The sequence below is a fragment of the Aulostomus chinensis genome, chromosome 12, assembly GCF_037954235.1.
Source record: "Aulostomus chinensis isolate RoL2024-O1b breed Wild chromosome 12, RoL_Achi_v1.0, whole genome shotgun sequence".
NCBI classification, from domain to species: Eukaryota; Metazoa; Chordata; class Actinopteri; order Syngnathiformes; family Aulostomidae; genus Aulostomus; species Aulostomus chinensis.
The window spans coordinates 5,130,159-5,147,450 of NC_141331.1; the positions used below are offsets into that span (position 1 = coordinate 5,130,159).

The 17,292-nt window shown below is 42.4% G+C and overlaps 1 protein-coding gene across 12 annotated transcripts in view; it reads right to left on the bottom strand.

Moving 5' to 3' along the window:
• LOC147251807 (partitioning defective 3 homolog B-like) overlaps positions 1-17,292 on the bottom strand; it is a 268,899-nt gene that overhangs the window by 199,925 nt on the left and 51,682 nt on the right. The window lies entirely within an intron of this gene.

Below are 17,292 nucleotides of genomic sequence, written 5' to 3' on the forward strand. Positions count from 1 at the left end.
AAGAGACTTAAAGGGTCTTAAATAACAAGGCAATGAAAAGACAAGCTGATAGCAGACTGACGAACTGACGGCCTGAATGAAATCAAGGCTTTTCAGAAAGATGTGGAGGAAAAACATCCTTTTGTTATGTAAAACACGCATCTCATTGGAAACGTCTTGGCCCGCTTTATTCATGCTGACATTATCGCTGCGAATAATAGTGAAGAATGACACAGACTCTTGCTTGGGATTAATCCGCGAGCAGTTCAAAGAATCTTACACAGAATGCTGTGTGTTGCCCTTAAGCTCCTAAATAATATGTATGTGCATTTCTAGCAATCCAGCTACTGAGAGTCCGCAAACTCATAAGCTGCTCGGAATGGCAGCAGCTCATTGTGTGCTTCCTGTATGCAAATAGTCACCAGCTTTGTAGCGGCGCCGAAAATCAAAACAATAAAAAGCAAGTCACGCTTCCGAGGCAAGTTCAGGTGTTGGTGTACTTCTACTGATCTCACTTTTCCAAACACTAAGCAGCGTGAAACTGACACTGACACAACTCATCATGTGTTCATCGGATGTTTTACCCTAATTTCTCCCGCTCCGTCGTCATCGTTTGGTTTATGTTTTTGTTTTGGCATGTTATTTGTCAAAAATACAATTTCTGGCATACTTCTGTTTGGGGAAAAGTCGAATTCCTCTACCCTCACATCTGATGATGTAGTCATTCATGAGGAGTGGTCCTTGTCATTTAGTATTCGTCTGCTTTCAGCTCCAGGTGTGAATGTTTCTAAATCCGGGTTGAAACTCTGTTCTCTCGTGCTTATGATTGACCTCTTTATAAGCTCTTTATCTTTTATTTTGCACTGTATGCTCTTTTTAGTCATTTCATTCTTTCTTTCCTGCACTTTGTTTTTAAATGCTCTTTGTTCTTGCTTTTAAAATGTCCAACTTTTAATTACCTTGCGTATGAAGCGCGCTGTATAAATAAAGCTGCCTTGCCCTGCTGTTGAAATGTGTTTATGGTTTTGATATCTGAGGCTTTGCATCAAATGTTTTCAGGAGTTTATGGATCAAACTGAGCAGCTGTTGCCATTAGGTGGTGGTTGTGAGAAGTCCTCCCAAACAAATCAAGGTCTAAATATTCCGATGCAGAGTTTGAGTTTTGAGTCTTTATTCTGCCCGTCTTTATCGTTTCCGACCACATATACATTCTAAAGGGAAAAAAAGACCGATATCGGCTGATTCTGGTGACCCGTTGATGAAATCGCTCATCCCCAGATGAAAGAGTCAATAATAAAGGCTGAACGGAAATATTCAGTCCTGACAGAGAAGAAGAACCTGGAGTTTATTCTGAGGCCTAGATTTTCATCCACGGCTCTACAAAACCACAGTGTTTAGAAAACAGCAACAGATTTATTTATTAGGGACAATATTTTCATAGTCCCTTTATATAAAATTCCATTTCTTTGTTTAGTTTGGTGAAATAGAAGCCAGGCATCCACAGTCTGAGATATTACTGTGTGCCCTGTGAAAATGAATTATATATGATTGGCGTGAGACGGTGGCACTCTAGAAACCACTCAGAATGATATCCTTCTTCTTCTCCTCACTTCCCACCGTGCAAAAAACAACGAAACCTGTTTTCTTTTTGTTTGCATTGTGTGTGTGTGTGTGTGTGTGTGTGTGTGTGTGTTCGGTCGGTGGACATTTTAGCCTGTAATAGGAGGGGCATGGTTGGGGGGATACATCACAGCACTCTTAAATTGAATTTTCAGCAGGCCATGGTTTGAGCAGGTCACAGGACTGAAGGAGGGAGAAAGAAAAGAAAATGTGTGTGTGTGTGTGTGTGCGCGAAAGAGAGAGAGAGACAGAGAGAGAGAAAGATTGTGTTAAAGAAGGACATGAGTGGTATTGTACAGCGTAAAAAATGAAATGGTGAGGAAAAAGGAAAAAAAGTATTTTATTTGGTCATACGAGTATGATATCTCTCTCTTTCTCTCGGTCTCATGCACACACACACACACACACACACACACACACACACACAGAAACACACACACTGACCTTTCAAAACTGCCTGCATTTTCCCCTCCTCTATTCCCTTCATTATGGCTCAGGGTCATTTTCCTTAAATCACTCCGTACATCGTACATTGATGAAAAAAAAAAAAGCATGGAAGCAAAAGAGTGTGAGAAAAAGAGAAAGAGCAGGGGGGGGGGATAATAAAAAAGAAATAATGATGGTTGGAACACCTTTTCATATCGAACCAGCCCAGAGTACAGGAGATTATGATCATTACAAGGGAAAATGTCCCTTCATCCATTGTAATTCGGAGCTCCTGAGCCCATGTTTCAGTCTGGCCTGGCGGCACACACTTAACTGACAGCCGCTGCATTTTAAAGACGTCAGCACGAACGCTCCATCAAATCAATGGTGCTTCTGGGAGTTTGATCCTTTAACCCTCTTAACGCATTAGAAGTAGCACGTCTGCTGTGAATGGGGATGCACATTTTTAAGTCTCACCTACACGTATCATGCAGAAAATCTCTATCTGAACTTCCCTCCCCGGCGAGAGGACAAGGAACTTCCAGTGTCTTTCAGTTTCTTAATCTCTTGCGTTCTCGGTTCAGGAGGCCCCTGCCCTGAAATGGAAGCTGCAAGCTTCAACTTCAGACTTCCTGTTGCGGAGTTCTCTCCTTATAAAGGACGATTCGCTGCCCTCAACCACAACGACGTCATTTTTTAAGTCGAGTCTTTGTACCTGGGAACGACGCAAGTCAACACCAAAGCAGCTAAATGTTTTTTTTTTTTTAAAGTCAAAAACCCTTTTTTCTTAATCCAGAGATTATTGTTTGTTAAATGCCAAAAATAAGGTCTGTGGTTCACCACTCAAAGATACTTTTTTATGGATACCTTATCTGTGTTTTCTCTGGTTATTTATTTTTCACATCCCTCCTACACATGTGACCTAGTTTCCTCTTTCAAACGATCAAATAATTATAGTTTGGAGTGTTCTTCAAATATCTGATGACATGAAAATGCCACAATACTATTTGCTGTTTGGTGTTTTTTTGGTGGTGGTGGTGGTGTTTTTTTTTATGGAAATGATCAATGTTCAAATGATTGTTTAAAAAAAAAAAAAAAGAACGGATGCAACTTTTTGTGAGCACACACACCGATGCAAGTACAACCTGTCCGTGCTTCAGACAAGACGTTTTGTGGTGAGACGCAGGAGATCTTATCATGTCTCTCCTGATGTCTCCCACTTCTCCCTTGTCATTTTTTTTGGTTTCCCTCCTTTGAACTTCTCATTATTCTTTTGCTAGCTCTGTCCAGAAGCAAATTTCTTCTTGAGGTACCGTGCTCATTGAACCCCTGCAGACAGAAATGGGGAAGACCTAGAGAATGTGAGTTATTTTGTCGTCTTTTTAATTTTTAAAGAGGCTTTGTTCTCATTTGTCTTCGGAGTGAATGATCACGAGCTTCTCAAATGTCTGCGGTCTTCTTTACTGCTTTGTTTGCTCTGTCATTAGTTTTCTCTTCCCTTCGTCGCTCTGAGGAAATCTCAACCTCCACTCATTCCAGCTAGGAACGGAAGAGGTAATACTTTAATACAATTTCTTGAATTTAATCCTAAAGAAACAAAATAAAAATATTTCTTGTTGCATCTTGAAATGCTCCACCTTCCTCTGCTTCTCCATCATCTCTTTTTCTCTCCTCATGAGAAGCTGGATGGAAGGTGTATGAGGCGGAGGATGTTGAGCTTGTGTCCAAAGAGAAAGGTTTACTGGATGATGCTGCTGCAGCATCTGGATGGAGCTGAATATCATTCATCCTTTCTGTGTGTGTGCGTGTGTGCGCGCGCAGTGTTAGCATAACGCAAAGAATGACACTTATCCCTGACATTGCCTCGAGGACAGCAAAAATATAATCCAGTCCTGCTAAGAAGACTTTCCTCTACTGAAGAAAAGCATTGTGGGAGAATTGAGCTGTGTATGACAAAAGAAACTACATATTCTGAGGTTTTTCCTTTGGTCACCAAGAGTTGAAAATTGTTCATGCCACACTTGTCATTGCTCCAAGCCCACAGCATTCAATTAGCTCAGCTGAATCCTTCCACACACTCTATTGGCAAATGTCAATCAATGCACCTTATTTAAGCCCCTTCAGTGTGCCGACTCTTGCTGCTCCCTCTGCAGCCGTCTGGCTTCTCACCTCCTCCCCACATCCTTCTGATTTCCTTTACATTCTGTATCTGCCTTCAAGAACACACCAACTTTATGGGAGAAATGTCTGTCCGTCATGTTTAAGTGTTAGACAAGCAGACAGATGGACCTTTACTCCTCTCTGAGTACATCAAAGAGCTCCAGGAACACAGCACACGGCTCACCACTACTTAGCTAGGCTACCACGTATACTAGCATTGAGGGATGTTCGCAAAAAAGTCTTTGCTGCATCGAGAGAACAAGGGTTGATCGTAACATTCACTGTGGGGAAAAAAAACCTTGAAACTTAAAAGATAGTGTTAATTTATCAGCCACATACCCACCGCAGTAGAGAGGAATCTGCAGCAGCACACTGTCTGATCCACTCGCAGAAACAAAAAGATTATGTTCAAGTCCTCGAAGAAGGTCCGTGTAACACACAATTGTTCTTTACAAACTTTTTGCAACTGCAGTTACTCCACTTTCCCAGGACCCTCCACCGTAAACCAAACCTAATTAATTTCTCAGAAGTACACACTCACAGAATTCCTCTTCATGCATCTTATTGCAATCCATCCATCCATTTTCTATACCGCTTATCCGTTAAGGGTCACGGGGGTGGAGCCTATCCCAGCTGACATCGGGCGAGAGGCGGGGTTCACCCTGGACAGGTCACCAGTTCAGTATCTTGCACAAGGACACTTGGACATGGTCACCCGGGGAAGTGAAGATCAAACCAGCGACCTTTCAGTTGCTAGATGGCCGCTCTACCTCTGAGCCACGCCGCCCATCTTATTGTAACAACCAGAGTAAATCTTTTAATCATAGTTCTTTCACGTGAGGTGCAGCCAGGACTTTACCTGCAGGTATTTTTGTGTTTCCGTGGTCCGGCTTGTGTGGATACAGCCTAGAAAGTAGGATACTGAAACAGAAGTGATTCAGCTTGAAATCAGGAACTGCACCTCAGTTTATATTTCCATTTACATGCATTTATAACTGAATCTGCATCAGAAACAGGTGCAATGAGCTGCAAGATGCAGGGCTGCAAAAAAAGGACCTAATTTGCCATCAAAGTGTAATTGGTGCAAAGACACAACTAATGATCGTTAAGTGAGGAATGATAGCCCCGAGCTAACTTTTCTCACTCCATAAGGAAAGAATACATAATTCATAGCTAACAGCTGAGCAAATGAGGACAAATGAGAGAAAAAAAAAGGATCAGGGGAAGAGATGAAAAGGACAGAAAGGAAGAGGGCCAAGGATGCATAAAAATATACATACATATAGCAAGTATGTGCGTGTGTGCGTTTTTGTGTGTGGTGAATGACAGACGCAAGTGTCGTGTGCATTCATGTGTGAGTTTGCATGTATATGTGAATTTGTGCCAAATGAGTAAATGTGATTCTGTTCTAACGTGTGTGTGTTTTGTGTGTGTGTGTGTTTGTGTGTGAATGTGACTTTTTGGCAGGCTATTCGTTATGTGAAACTGTGATTGAGGTGACAGTGAGCCTGTGAGAGCAGTTAGCATCCACCAGCCACACACACACACACACACACACACACACACACACACACACACACACACACACACACAGAACAACAGCTGTTGCTAATTAAAGATTCATGCTTAAATTCCTGTGAAAACTCAATGTGGCAATGAACACGGGGGACAGGAAGTAGAGGGAGGGCAGGGAAAGCGAGGAATGACAGACAAAGAATGAGGCAGAAAGCGAAAACCACAAAATTGGATGGTGTGTCTGTGTGAGAGACAGTTGTTGCTTTAAAACTCGATGTTTTCATCATATTTTCAAAGACAGATTAACGACTGATATGAATTTTAATTTCCTCCAAAAACAAAGGAAGGACTCAGTTCCTTCTGTAAGCGTCTGAGATCTTGTGATTGTGTCCTCCTGGGATTGTTACAGAACTGCAACAGTGACACATGCAAAATCGGCCTCTCCTAAAAGAAAAAAAAAATGCTTCACAGGTCTGACTATGATCACAACAAACCCAAAGATGATTAAACATGCGTGAACTCTCCGTGTCCCTCGCACGAACAAACAAGTTGCTTTAGTTTGCACGGTAACGGCTGCAGTTAGCATGCAGCCAGGTAAGCTAGTGACGATGAGCGTATTTCAGGGAAGGGGGATTAAGTGGAAGTGTGTGCCAATATTAGAGCAAGAGAAAAGGCCAGTCGCATTGAGTCCACCAGCGCATTCAGACATGGAGGGCTGCAGGGATGACGTATCTCTGTTGGCCAACCCAAAAGTTGTGATTCTGAGATTTGATTTTGGATTATTACCAAAATTAAGATCTGCAGTGAACAAAAAACTATGGAGTTTGCACGTTTTGCTCAGTAGGATTACCACTTTTATGGTTTTTAAAACACAAATGCAATTGTTAGAAGTAACAAGCTAACGTTATGAACATGTCTCCATGTTCGTAGCATAACGTTAGCTTAGCTCTCTGTATAACGCCCCAACATCAGAAACTTGGCCTTCTTCAGGAATGGGAAGAGCTTTAATCAGCACTTCCTTCCTGGCACATGTAAGTCAGCAGTAGACCCGGGTTTTTATTGGCTCAGCTCTGGAACAGAGGAACAGGAAACCCAGGTGAACTCAGTACTCTTCACCTGGCCTCCAGTGCTTTTAATCTAAGACACACATACAACGAGAGGTCGGTGCTCAGCCATCAAGAATATACATGGAGGAATGACAGTTTGTCAGGCGACACTTCAAAAGCAAGTTTCTGCAGGCATTTTGATGAAACTTGCTCTCAGTGCTTTGGAAATGCTCAGTAGTACTGCAGGAGTGAGGAACGGGAATCTTTGAAGTACAACAGGTACTTGAAAGAACTGCATCGATGGAGCCGCTGGCTGAATGACAGCAGGTCAATATGCCTGGTCAGATCTGCCATTGTAAAGACAGTAAGGTACATTTTACCCACAAAACCAGACACTCTCCCAGTTATTAATGTATTAAAAAAAACTCCAGCATCATAAATTTAGATACAATGCTTCTTTATTTTCTGGGAGTGATGAAAGATATCTTGCAATTATCTTTAGAAATGAAAACTGCTGAGAATAACTGCATTCAAATATACACATGTATATATAGCTAGGAAGCTAAGGAAAAGGGCTAATTTGCATTTTTAATTTTTCTCTTTAACCACAGGCACTTTGTACTGAAGCATCTGATGAAACTATAATAGCTTTTTCTTGACATTTCCAGGCAATCAATAATTGTATGTGCCTGGAATTCTTTTTTTTTTTTTTTTTTTTGGATTGCCTCAAGTGCAACTTTTTCCACAAATTCAGGGAACTGATGACTGATTATCTGCGCAAGGCACTGAGGTTATTCAGTCTGAATCAAAAACAGAACACTGATATAAATGTATGGTGACATTTGAGAAGGCCTCTGTCAAATTTATTTTTGTAAAATGTCAGTTCATTATTACGACTGTTGTTTGATACATTTTTTTTTTTTTTGTGAGGAACAAGAGCATATTGATTTCTGGAGGTGAATGAGGATTGGTGACATACTGTAGAACAACAAAGACGCACGTCCCTGCCGAATGTGCAGAGGCTGCATTTACAATAAATCAAATACTCACTGACCACACCAAATAATCAAAAGCTGACCTGATACGACCTGCTGTGCTTGCTGTCCCAAAAAAAAAACAGCCACAATATAGCTTTTCATCATTTACCATTGACAGTCTGCTTTATCTTTTCGATATTCAAACTACTGCTGCGTCTGAGCATACATCTGCATTAAAGAACTGATGGACAGGAACTCTGGTGATGAAGAAAATTTATGTATTACACCATTTACTTAATTATGCAAAGCACAGTCCACTGGATAATTAACCGTGGGTGCATGATTTCCATAGAAAGGCAGAACAAAGACAGATATAATTCACTTTTAATAAACCTTTCATTGTTAATTAAGCTGTAATTTATCTCTCAACTTGGACGGATAATGGCATCTAAAGTAATTGCTAAGTGATTGTTTTTAGAGGTCAGCTCTTGCATTTAGTCTTCCATGAAGTGCTGAAGAGCAGGACTCTGGTGGTAAATAAAAGAGAAGGTAAACTGAAGTAAACTTAGTATCGTGATAATGGTGCCGATGTCAGGAGGCTTGTTGACAGCTGGAGCGGTCGCACAAACACTGGACTTCCACCTCTGGGGTTTTGACGTTGGGAGCTGCGTTGGGAGCGACACTAAAGACGACTGAAATCTGTTTGTGCGTCCGGAGATGAACACATCCAGGTAACCTAGTTGGAATCACATTTCCTAGACCTGGATACATAACAATATATTATTATATCATATTGTCATATTGTTGTGTATTCATATTTGTTGTATATCTTTACAAAAATTAACAGAAAGCCCCCAACAAACCTGCCTTATTATACGATCCAAATCCCCCTGGTAGGTGGCTGCTAGCTAGCTCAGCATTTGTTGTTGTTCCATGAAGCGAGTGGGACTTGCAGTCACACTGTAAATCTGCAACGTTGTTCTGGTAAACTGGTCTTATTTTCGTGTATGGTATCCTAAAAAGTATCAAAGCGTGTGGGGGAAATGTGACGGGCTCCAGAGTGTTGCTAATTGACATCTAACTTCTCTCATAAAGATGCAAGAGGGTATCTTGCACATCGGCATCACACGCTGAGAGCTGTGACAATTTAAGTGTCACTGCTAGACAACCTGGGATGAGAACAGCCGGTCGTTGACGCCAGGCCTGAACGGGGCCTCGGGGACACCAATCTCAGCACACTAACAGGTGTAAATTGTTGGAAATTTGTATAAACGCTCAGAGGGGACTGTGTGTTGTGTTTTTAGGGAGAGCTTGAATAAAAACACTGATGAAGGGAGGAAAGGGAAGTGTTAAGCGACAGAGGAAAACAGACATTCATCAAAAGGGAGATCAGATAAAGAAGTGACAGTGGCAGGAACTGCCGCTGAGCTCAAAGAATGCACGCAACAATATTTATGTGCATGCAGACTTAATGCATTCTCATTTGTGGACTTCTGCTTACATTCATGGTTATTACATCTGCAAATGTGCAATCTGTGCAAAGTACTCCAACAGCCACATTAGAGCCATTTGTGAGACCCTTATAGTTGTTTGTAAATGCCATTTTGATGATTCCAGCACTAATTTCATGGAGACATTACTAAACACTGTTTGGAGATTTGGTTGCTACAATCTGGAGTCCTTTATGCCCTCGTTTTTGCACGTTTGTTTGATTTGTGATTTGGTTTATGAACCTGCAGCTTTAATGGAAGAGACACACACTCTAATCCCCATTATCTACCTTCTGCTGCAAAGGGAGGCAGATAAGAGGAGGAGGAGGAGGAGGAGAGAAAATAGGGTAAAAATGAGACCAAGTCATGGCCCTCATTATCAAATCCCATCAATGGGGGGAAGCGGATTGAGAGGGACACGGTAGTAGAGGTTGTTTTTATGAATTCAGCAGGAGAGAGATTTTAATGAGAGATATAGAAATAACAGACAGAGAGAGGGAGTGATTTACCAACAAAAAGAAAGTGAGGGTCACCCATGGAGCAAGAGATAAAAGGAAGAACAGGCCGAGCGTCTGAGGTGCATGTGTGAGGGGATGGAGGAGCCTGGTCAGCCTTCATATGCCATTAATTTACACAATCCCATCACCCCCTAATATTTCATCTGTGCTACATTTGCAGTCCCCCATCCACGGAGGCCATGAGCCATTACCGACGGCCAGGATCACAGCGTGGCGGCCCACTCGGCGCAATGAGATACAGCAAGGTGGAAAGTGAGAAACAGGGCAGGCGGGAAGGAGCTGGAGGGGGGTGGCCATGGGGATTGGGATGGGGGGGGGAGTTGGTGAACAAAAGGGGGTATAATGGAAGAGAAGAGGAGGATGGGGATGAGGGTGGATGGAGGTTTCTGAATGTGCCATTATGGAGCATGAAAAGGAGAAAATCAAATGGACAAAACATCTCAGAGATGGGCTGAGGGAGAGTGATTGAGATGAGGGTTGAGTAGGAGTACAGGTAGAGACAGACAGATGGATATGGAAGGGAGATTGCTTTTCTCTAATTACGTTCCTTTTCAATGTCACAGGGACAGATAAAGCTAATCCTACCTGCCCTCGTTCTCATTCCCGCCATTTCTGAAAGCCTATTGTTTTCTTTTAGCCCTTTCACGTGACGCCTGCTGGAGGCTGTGTTCCTGACACCAAATGAACTGATGCCAGTATCAGCTCAAACTAAAGACTTTTTATTTTTCGTTGCTAATCCTTGACAACCAAATGCACTTGACTTCTGTTGGAGGAAAAGCCTCTGATTTTAAGTCTGGCTTAAAGCGTTAATTCACTGTTTTGTTTTGTTTTCCTCGCCGCATCGCTTCTTTGTGACACCGTAATGCGGAAAGGGCCAGGCACGTATATTTGGCTTCAAGCACATAAAACTTCAGTTTACGAATTCTCAAGTGTATTTAATGGAATAATCCAGGTCGTCTTTACGTGTCCACGAACGCTGACCCAGCATTGGTTGAACTGAACGTGCCAGCTGCTCACACTCGCTCACGTTCACGTTCACTCACAGTAGCACCGAAGTGTTTTGAACTCAAATCAAAGTGTTTGTGGATTACTGCGCTCACAGCAGGATAAAGAAGATCTGGATTACACCTGGTGATCCTTGTGCTTTTGAGAGTTTGTAAATGAGGACTTTTTTTGCTAAAGTTAGCCATTTTGCCACCAGTTAGCTTCAAGCTTAGCGTACAAGGCTGGCTCTTTCTGCATTCTGGGTTCACACAGAAACAATGCAGGGAGGAAATATGAGTTCAAGACACCTATTTGTGAGGACTGGGTGAAGTATTGCTTGAATCCTGATATAGACTAACTCAGTCCATGGTGCATAACGGGTGCATAGTGACAGACCTTGAATTTAATTGTCACTGTAATCAACTGGAACAACCACGCTAACCATATTCTTCTTTCCTGACAACACAGTCACCCAAGCATCTGAAAGTGCAGGACCCTCCATAGCAAGAGCTGCGTTTGTGAGCCAGTGCAGCAGGTCTCATCTGTCCATTTATCTGACTCCTCTGTCACCTTCAGTCTCTTTTTGTTGCACTCTGAAGCCCATCACTACATCTGTGCTGCCAAATCCATTTAGCCACACAATTCTGCTGCTTTAAAGAGCTGAGACTTCCTTTAACGTAAACCTCACAGGCAAATACCAACACAACACACTGATGCAGAGATATCGCAAACATAAGTGGACATACGCATAGAGATTTAATTTACATGCTTGAATGAAGTATGAAGATAATCTCCCCACCATAACAGGGACATTTATGGCATATTGTAACTCTTTCCTCTGTAAAAAAAAGTCCTAATTATTCCATTCTGATTATATTTGATTAACTCTATCTCCTCACACCCTCAGAAATCACACAGTCTCACTGAAGGAGTAATTTCCTACTTCAAAATCTAATTATGCCTATCAGAGCACAAAAGGACTGGCTTTAGCCATGACCCAGCATGCATTTCAGTTAACGGCCCAAAACTGCCAACAAAGTTTGATTTCCAGTCCATTTCTGTGCAATCATGTTACCCTGAGCAGCCAGAGATGGACAAAGTACTCAAAGTATACAAGTGAGAGCTTAGTTTCATTTCTCACAGAGTGATTGAAGAGAGGATCAAGTATTCATCAAATAATTTACCAATGTTTTCATGTAGGTTTTGCGCCATCTAGAGGTTTAAATGGAGATTCCAGCACTCGGTTTTACACGCTCGTTTTCGGCGGGGACCACGACGAAAGTTAAGGAGGGCAGAGTTTGCAGAGAATCAGTCACTGAGCAGCCAATCTCCAACTTTGCCCAATAAACTACATACAACTTGACCGTTCTGCTGCTGTAGTGTTCAGGGAGTCGCCAACATGGAAAGGCAAACTTGGTCAGACACATCTTTGACTTTTACTTCCGTCTCCAGACGCTACGCACAGCTGCATGCTGTGATTTCATTGTAAAAAGGGACCAAACCGATGCAGACATAGACACATCATGGCACTGGTTGGCGCTACGAATGTATTAATTAACGCTTTGTCACATTTATTTGCGACACGGCTTGCAAACAATCTTTGAAACACTGGTTTTCATGGTGGAGTTTCAGTTTTGAAAAAATGGTGGGCATTCATTTCAAATGTTGTGGCTTACATATCCCTTAAAAAGTTTGAGAAAGTATGAAAAATGAATGCAGAAACAAGCAGGAGAGAACTCGACTGCAGAAGAATGTCATTTTTTTCTTCTAAGCTACGAACACAGCGAGCTGTCGCCACCGCAGTTCCTACTTTACACCATCAAAAAAAAAGGAAACTGACATTAGATGACTGGCAAATTAATGAAGTTTCTTCAGGGTAACTAATACACATTTCTCCCTGAAGTACAAAAAGTAGGATTTGGATGTGTTTTATTTGAGATGATGAATAATCCTGAGAAAGCTGCAAAATATGGTTATTGCTGTGCTTATTCCATTCATACGTCTGTTAAAAAAATAAACGTATTCCCCACAGTCGGACCCGGACTTGCATCACCTCTGATGAGCTTTAACCAGCTGTTGGGACATGAACTCCCGTTTGGGAGGTGACGGTAACTGTAAATGTAAAAACCGAAGCCAGATTGGAGATGTGTGAGCTTGCCTGGATACCGGTAATGTGCACTTTTCACATTAGTCCGCTGTCCGACAGACAACTAAATAAATGAAGTGCAAGGTCCCAGCCAGGGAAAAACCCTTTGAATGTGGCCAGGAATGAGTGGCAGGGCCCTCTGAACACAACCTCATTTGCCATCACCACAGGAACAGTGGAACCTGAACGTAGGGCTCTGATAGGCCCAGTGGGGAGGAGATTGCTCTGCCCCTGATTGGATGATTAGGGGCTGCAGGGGCTCAAATCAGCCGTTTTCAGGAAGAGAGTGGTTTGGTTAAGTGGACTGGCACAGTGTGTTCTCTGTGTGGGAGCTTTCTGTGTGTGAGCTCTTCGTGTTGCTGTGTGTTTTCGTGTGGTCAGAGATAGGTAAGTCCAGCTGTGGATGTGAGGAACATTTGCATTTGTTACTTAAAAGGGAGGAAGTGAGAGCTAAGACGAAGCCGCCACTAGGCTGAATGAATTTAGAGAGCAAAATTATAGAGCGTGTGCGTTTGTGTGTGCATTCCAGCTAATGATGAACTGAGGCCTGTCGTACACAACTAAAGACAAGAAAGGATAACACTATTTTAATTGGTTGTATAGAGCATAAAAATCAGTCATACATAGTTTACATTACCACCTAAAAGTCATTAGGGATGTATTTATTCACACACACCCAGCTCTCGGCGTGTGCCTGTTTCTGTCTGTTGGTCATACATGATCCATGTATGGTGGAAAAATGTGAACTCTGGTTGTAGATTTTGGTACAGACAGTACGAACAGTGTGCTTGCAAAAGCTAACCGGCTAATGTGAGTTTCTGTCCCTGTCCCTGTCTCTGTATTGTCCCCCCCATTGCGAACACGCCAACCTGTTGGCCTGCTAGCTAGCTGTTTCCATTCATCCGTAGAGAAATGCAATTCCCAGTGTGCAACAACAGGGGGCGTGATTTGTAGACCGCACAGACTGACAGATGCAAGAACGAACTCAGAAACCGCCGGTGTGAAATGAGAACGCTGCTGTTTTGTTTGCTTTGAAAGGATGTAAGTATTAGCTACAATTTTCCGGACATGTCCAAAAGAGCTATTTTCGATATAATGGTCGATATCTCATAAAGATTAGAGCAGCATAATTTGCTGAGGCAATGTATTCTTAATTAGAGAGGCACTCACAGAGAGGTTATGGATTGTTTTCTAGACTGGTGATCCAGAAGAGTTATTTTTGGCCCTTGGATTTAGAAATGGCATGTGTTTGTATTTGTAGCCTCTCTGAATGCTTTCTGGTGTTGCGTATTTTCACTTTACGCATTTACAGCAGTTTTTAACCACCTGAGAATATTTTGTAAAGGTAACTTGTAATGGTGGTAGTAATAGTATGTTAACTGTGTGTATCCATTAACATTTTGTGGGTTTTTTTTTTTGTTGTTGTTCAGTGTGAAACTAAAAGTGGGAGAAGTACAGGAAGGGTAGTACAGGTGTTTGAACAAAGACTAGTAGTTATTTTAGTCAGCTGGGTACCCATGACAACTGAGGGGCTGAGATGTGTGCGTGTGTGTGTGTGTGTGTGTGTGTGTGTGTGTGTGTGCTGTGCACATGCGCACAGGGGCTACACAGGCTGGCTTAATCATCTGTTCCTTCACTCTTCCACTGCAACTGCTGTCATTACTCGCTGGCTGAAAGTGAAATAGGTTTTAGAGACTTTCATGTATTGTTGTGAAGTCACTGATCCTGCTTGTGACTCTCGCGTGCATGTGTGTGTGTGTGTGTGTGCGTGTGTGTGTCCATCAGTTGGGAGTGATAGCTGCAGTGCCTCATCATGTCACAGCAGCTCCATGAAAATCATTTCTTTCGAGCTTAACAGGAAGAAAAAAAGACATACATACACAAGACTGCCGCGACGTTGCACATTCCTCTGTATTTGATGGCTCAAGTACCAAATATTCAAGAATTTACATGTATCAGCAGATTCATCGGCTAGTATTTCTCATTGTAAAGAACATCACAATGTATTATTATATTCAAGATCAGTCGTAATGATTTCATTCTGATTATATTTGATTAAGTCATTCTGCTCACACCAAGGGATCACACAATCTCATTGAAGGAGTAATTTCCTACTTCAACAGCTAATTAAGCCAATCAGAGCACAAAGGACTGACTCTTGCTATGACCCAGCATGCATGAGTTGTAATTATCTTCTAACAAAGTTTTAATTTTCTTGTCTTGTGACTTTTTTTTTTTTTTTAGCTGGAGATGTGATTTATATGTGGCCTAAAAATGAAGAAAGGAAAGCCTCATTGGCGCCATTGCTGTAACCCTGAAAAACTCATTTCTGTTCATCCGAATGACATTTTGAGGAGAGATCTGTCTCAGTGTGGCATCCGTCTGATACTTGGCAAAATTCCTGGAGTTGATATTAGGAAAAAAAAAGGATAATCCAATTGAGTGCAAAAGCTCAAACTATGACATCAGTGTTTTACTGAAGTTTGAATGACATGTAGGTGATGTGTCACGGGTAACACCCACGGACAGCATGTGTCTTGTTTTATCAGAACATGACTTGAGCAGGATTCAGCCGTTTTAGGGTCAACGAAGAAGAAAAAGAAGAAGGAAAATCCCTGAGTGTGAAACATGCGAGCGTTTCCAGCAGCGTTGGGATTGAAGGCTTTGTTTGGACCGCCAGCCGAAATCAGATTTGTCTTTGGCGTAACCAGAACTTATCCGGACTGAGTCTGAACATCAAAAACTACAACAACAACAACAACACAAAATGTGACATCCCTGCAAATGTGATTGTTTTTCAATCCGTTTGATGTGTCTCAATCTGGATGTTCCAACTGTACTTTGGCGACCTTGCTCAGGCATCACTTGTTCCTCTTCGCATATTAGACGCCTGAAGCTTGTGTCTCCTAGATCGATTGATGATGCCTGAACCCATCAAACAACAGCGTGGATAGAAAAGGTGGAGTGACGGGAGTTCTTAACAACAAACACAAACTTGACTAAACATTTGCAGGTCAACTCAGTTTCACAGACTGAAAGAAATTTTTACTTTTACCTGAGTACGATTGTATCTGAGTACAACGCTGACACGTTGAGGTTAAAAACGTACATGAACACGTTACCCTTGAATCTTCTGACCTGAAGCGCTCCTTCGTCGACTTCAGCCGAGGGAACTATTATTCTGACAATTATCAAAGATTTTGAGAGCTAAATTTGTCACCGTCAATGTAAACTGCATACATGTCATGCTAGCCTGGAGAGCTTGACAGGCGTAAAACAGTCACTTTTGTTGGGGGGGGGGGGTGAAAAGAAACAAACAGATGTGACATGGCTCTGTACATGTTTTTGTGCTTGCACAGGAGTTCGTGTCGTGTGTGCGTGTGTGTGTGTGTGCGTGTGTGTGTGCGTGTGTGTGTATGTGTGTGTGTGTGCGCACTGCCCTGTTGTGTTGTACAGTTCCTTCACAGTAAACATCTGTTCGGTCCTCTCAAGAGGGCCGGTGGACCCTCGCACAACTTACTGCTGCGGTACCACCAGCTAATGAGCTAATGTCTGACAGACACAAACACAATCAAGAGCAGTTTCACCTAGATGCACACACACACACACACACACACACACACACTGTACGCATGTCTGATCCCCTGAAGGGTTCAGCGAATACGTTCTGAGGGAAAACACTTGCATGTATCAGACGGCGCTGTAGGCCTGCAGTGTGTTACGCATCATGAACACCATCAAAGTAACTAACTGGAGCTCCGTTTGTCTAATGAATCAAACCAGTCTTCTTGCTCAGGGGAAGGATGTGTCACCTAATCTGTTCATCTGCAAAAAAAAAAAAAAACCCAACTGTTGCCTCTGTTGCTGATGTGTTTCCGCTTCAGTGTGTGACAAGCAGAGCTTTGAGGCGTTACCATTATTTAAAGAAAATGAGCCAGAAGTGCACGTGCTGTGAGAGCTCTGACCTTTACAGTGGAACCGTAATATGTTGAGTCTCGAGAGCGACTTAACCGTCCTTAGTTTGAATCTTTGTGTTGTTCTGTTTTCTCCAGTGTGTTCGTTGTTTGTTTCTTTTTCTTTTTTTAAATTCAACTTTACTTCCTGTCTCATTTTGAACGCTTCCCTCCAGTTGGTTGTTCCCTGTTTTTGTCTCCTTGCCTTTTTGAGTGATTGACCCGTGTCTTGTTGGGTACACGCTCCTTGCTGCCCTTGTTCTCTCCCACCTGCTTCTTGTTGCTTGATCAGCAGAGTTTGACTTTCTCCCGTCAGTCTTTGTCTGACCGGCTGCTATGTTATGCCACTTGTTGCTTTTGGTCTTTTCAGTTGGTCTGTTTTGTTTCATGAGCTGTTTTTTAACCTCAATAAACTCTGAGTTTCTCATCTCATTCCTGCCACCAACCTTGGCAAGAATTTCCTTAGCTGGCATAGCGT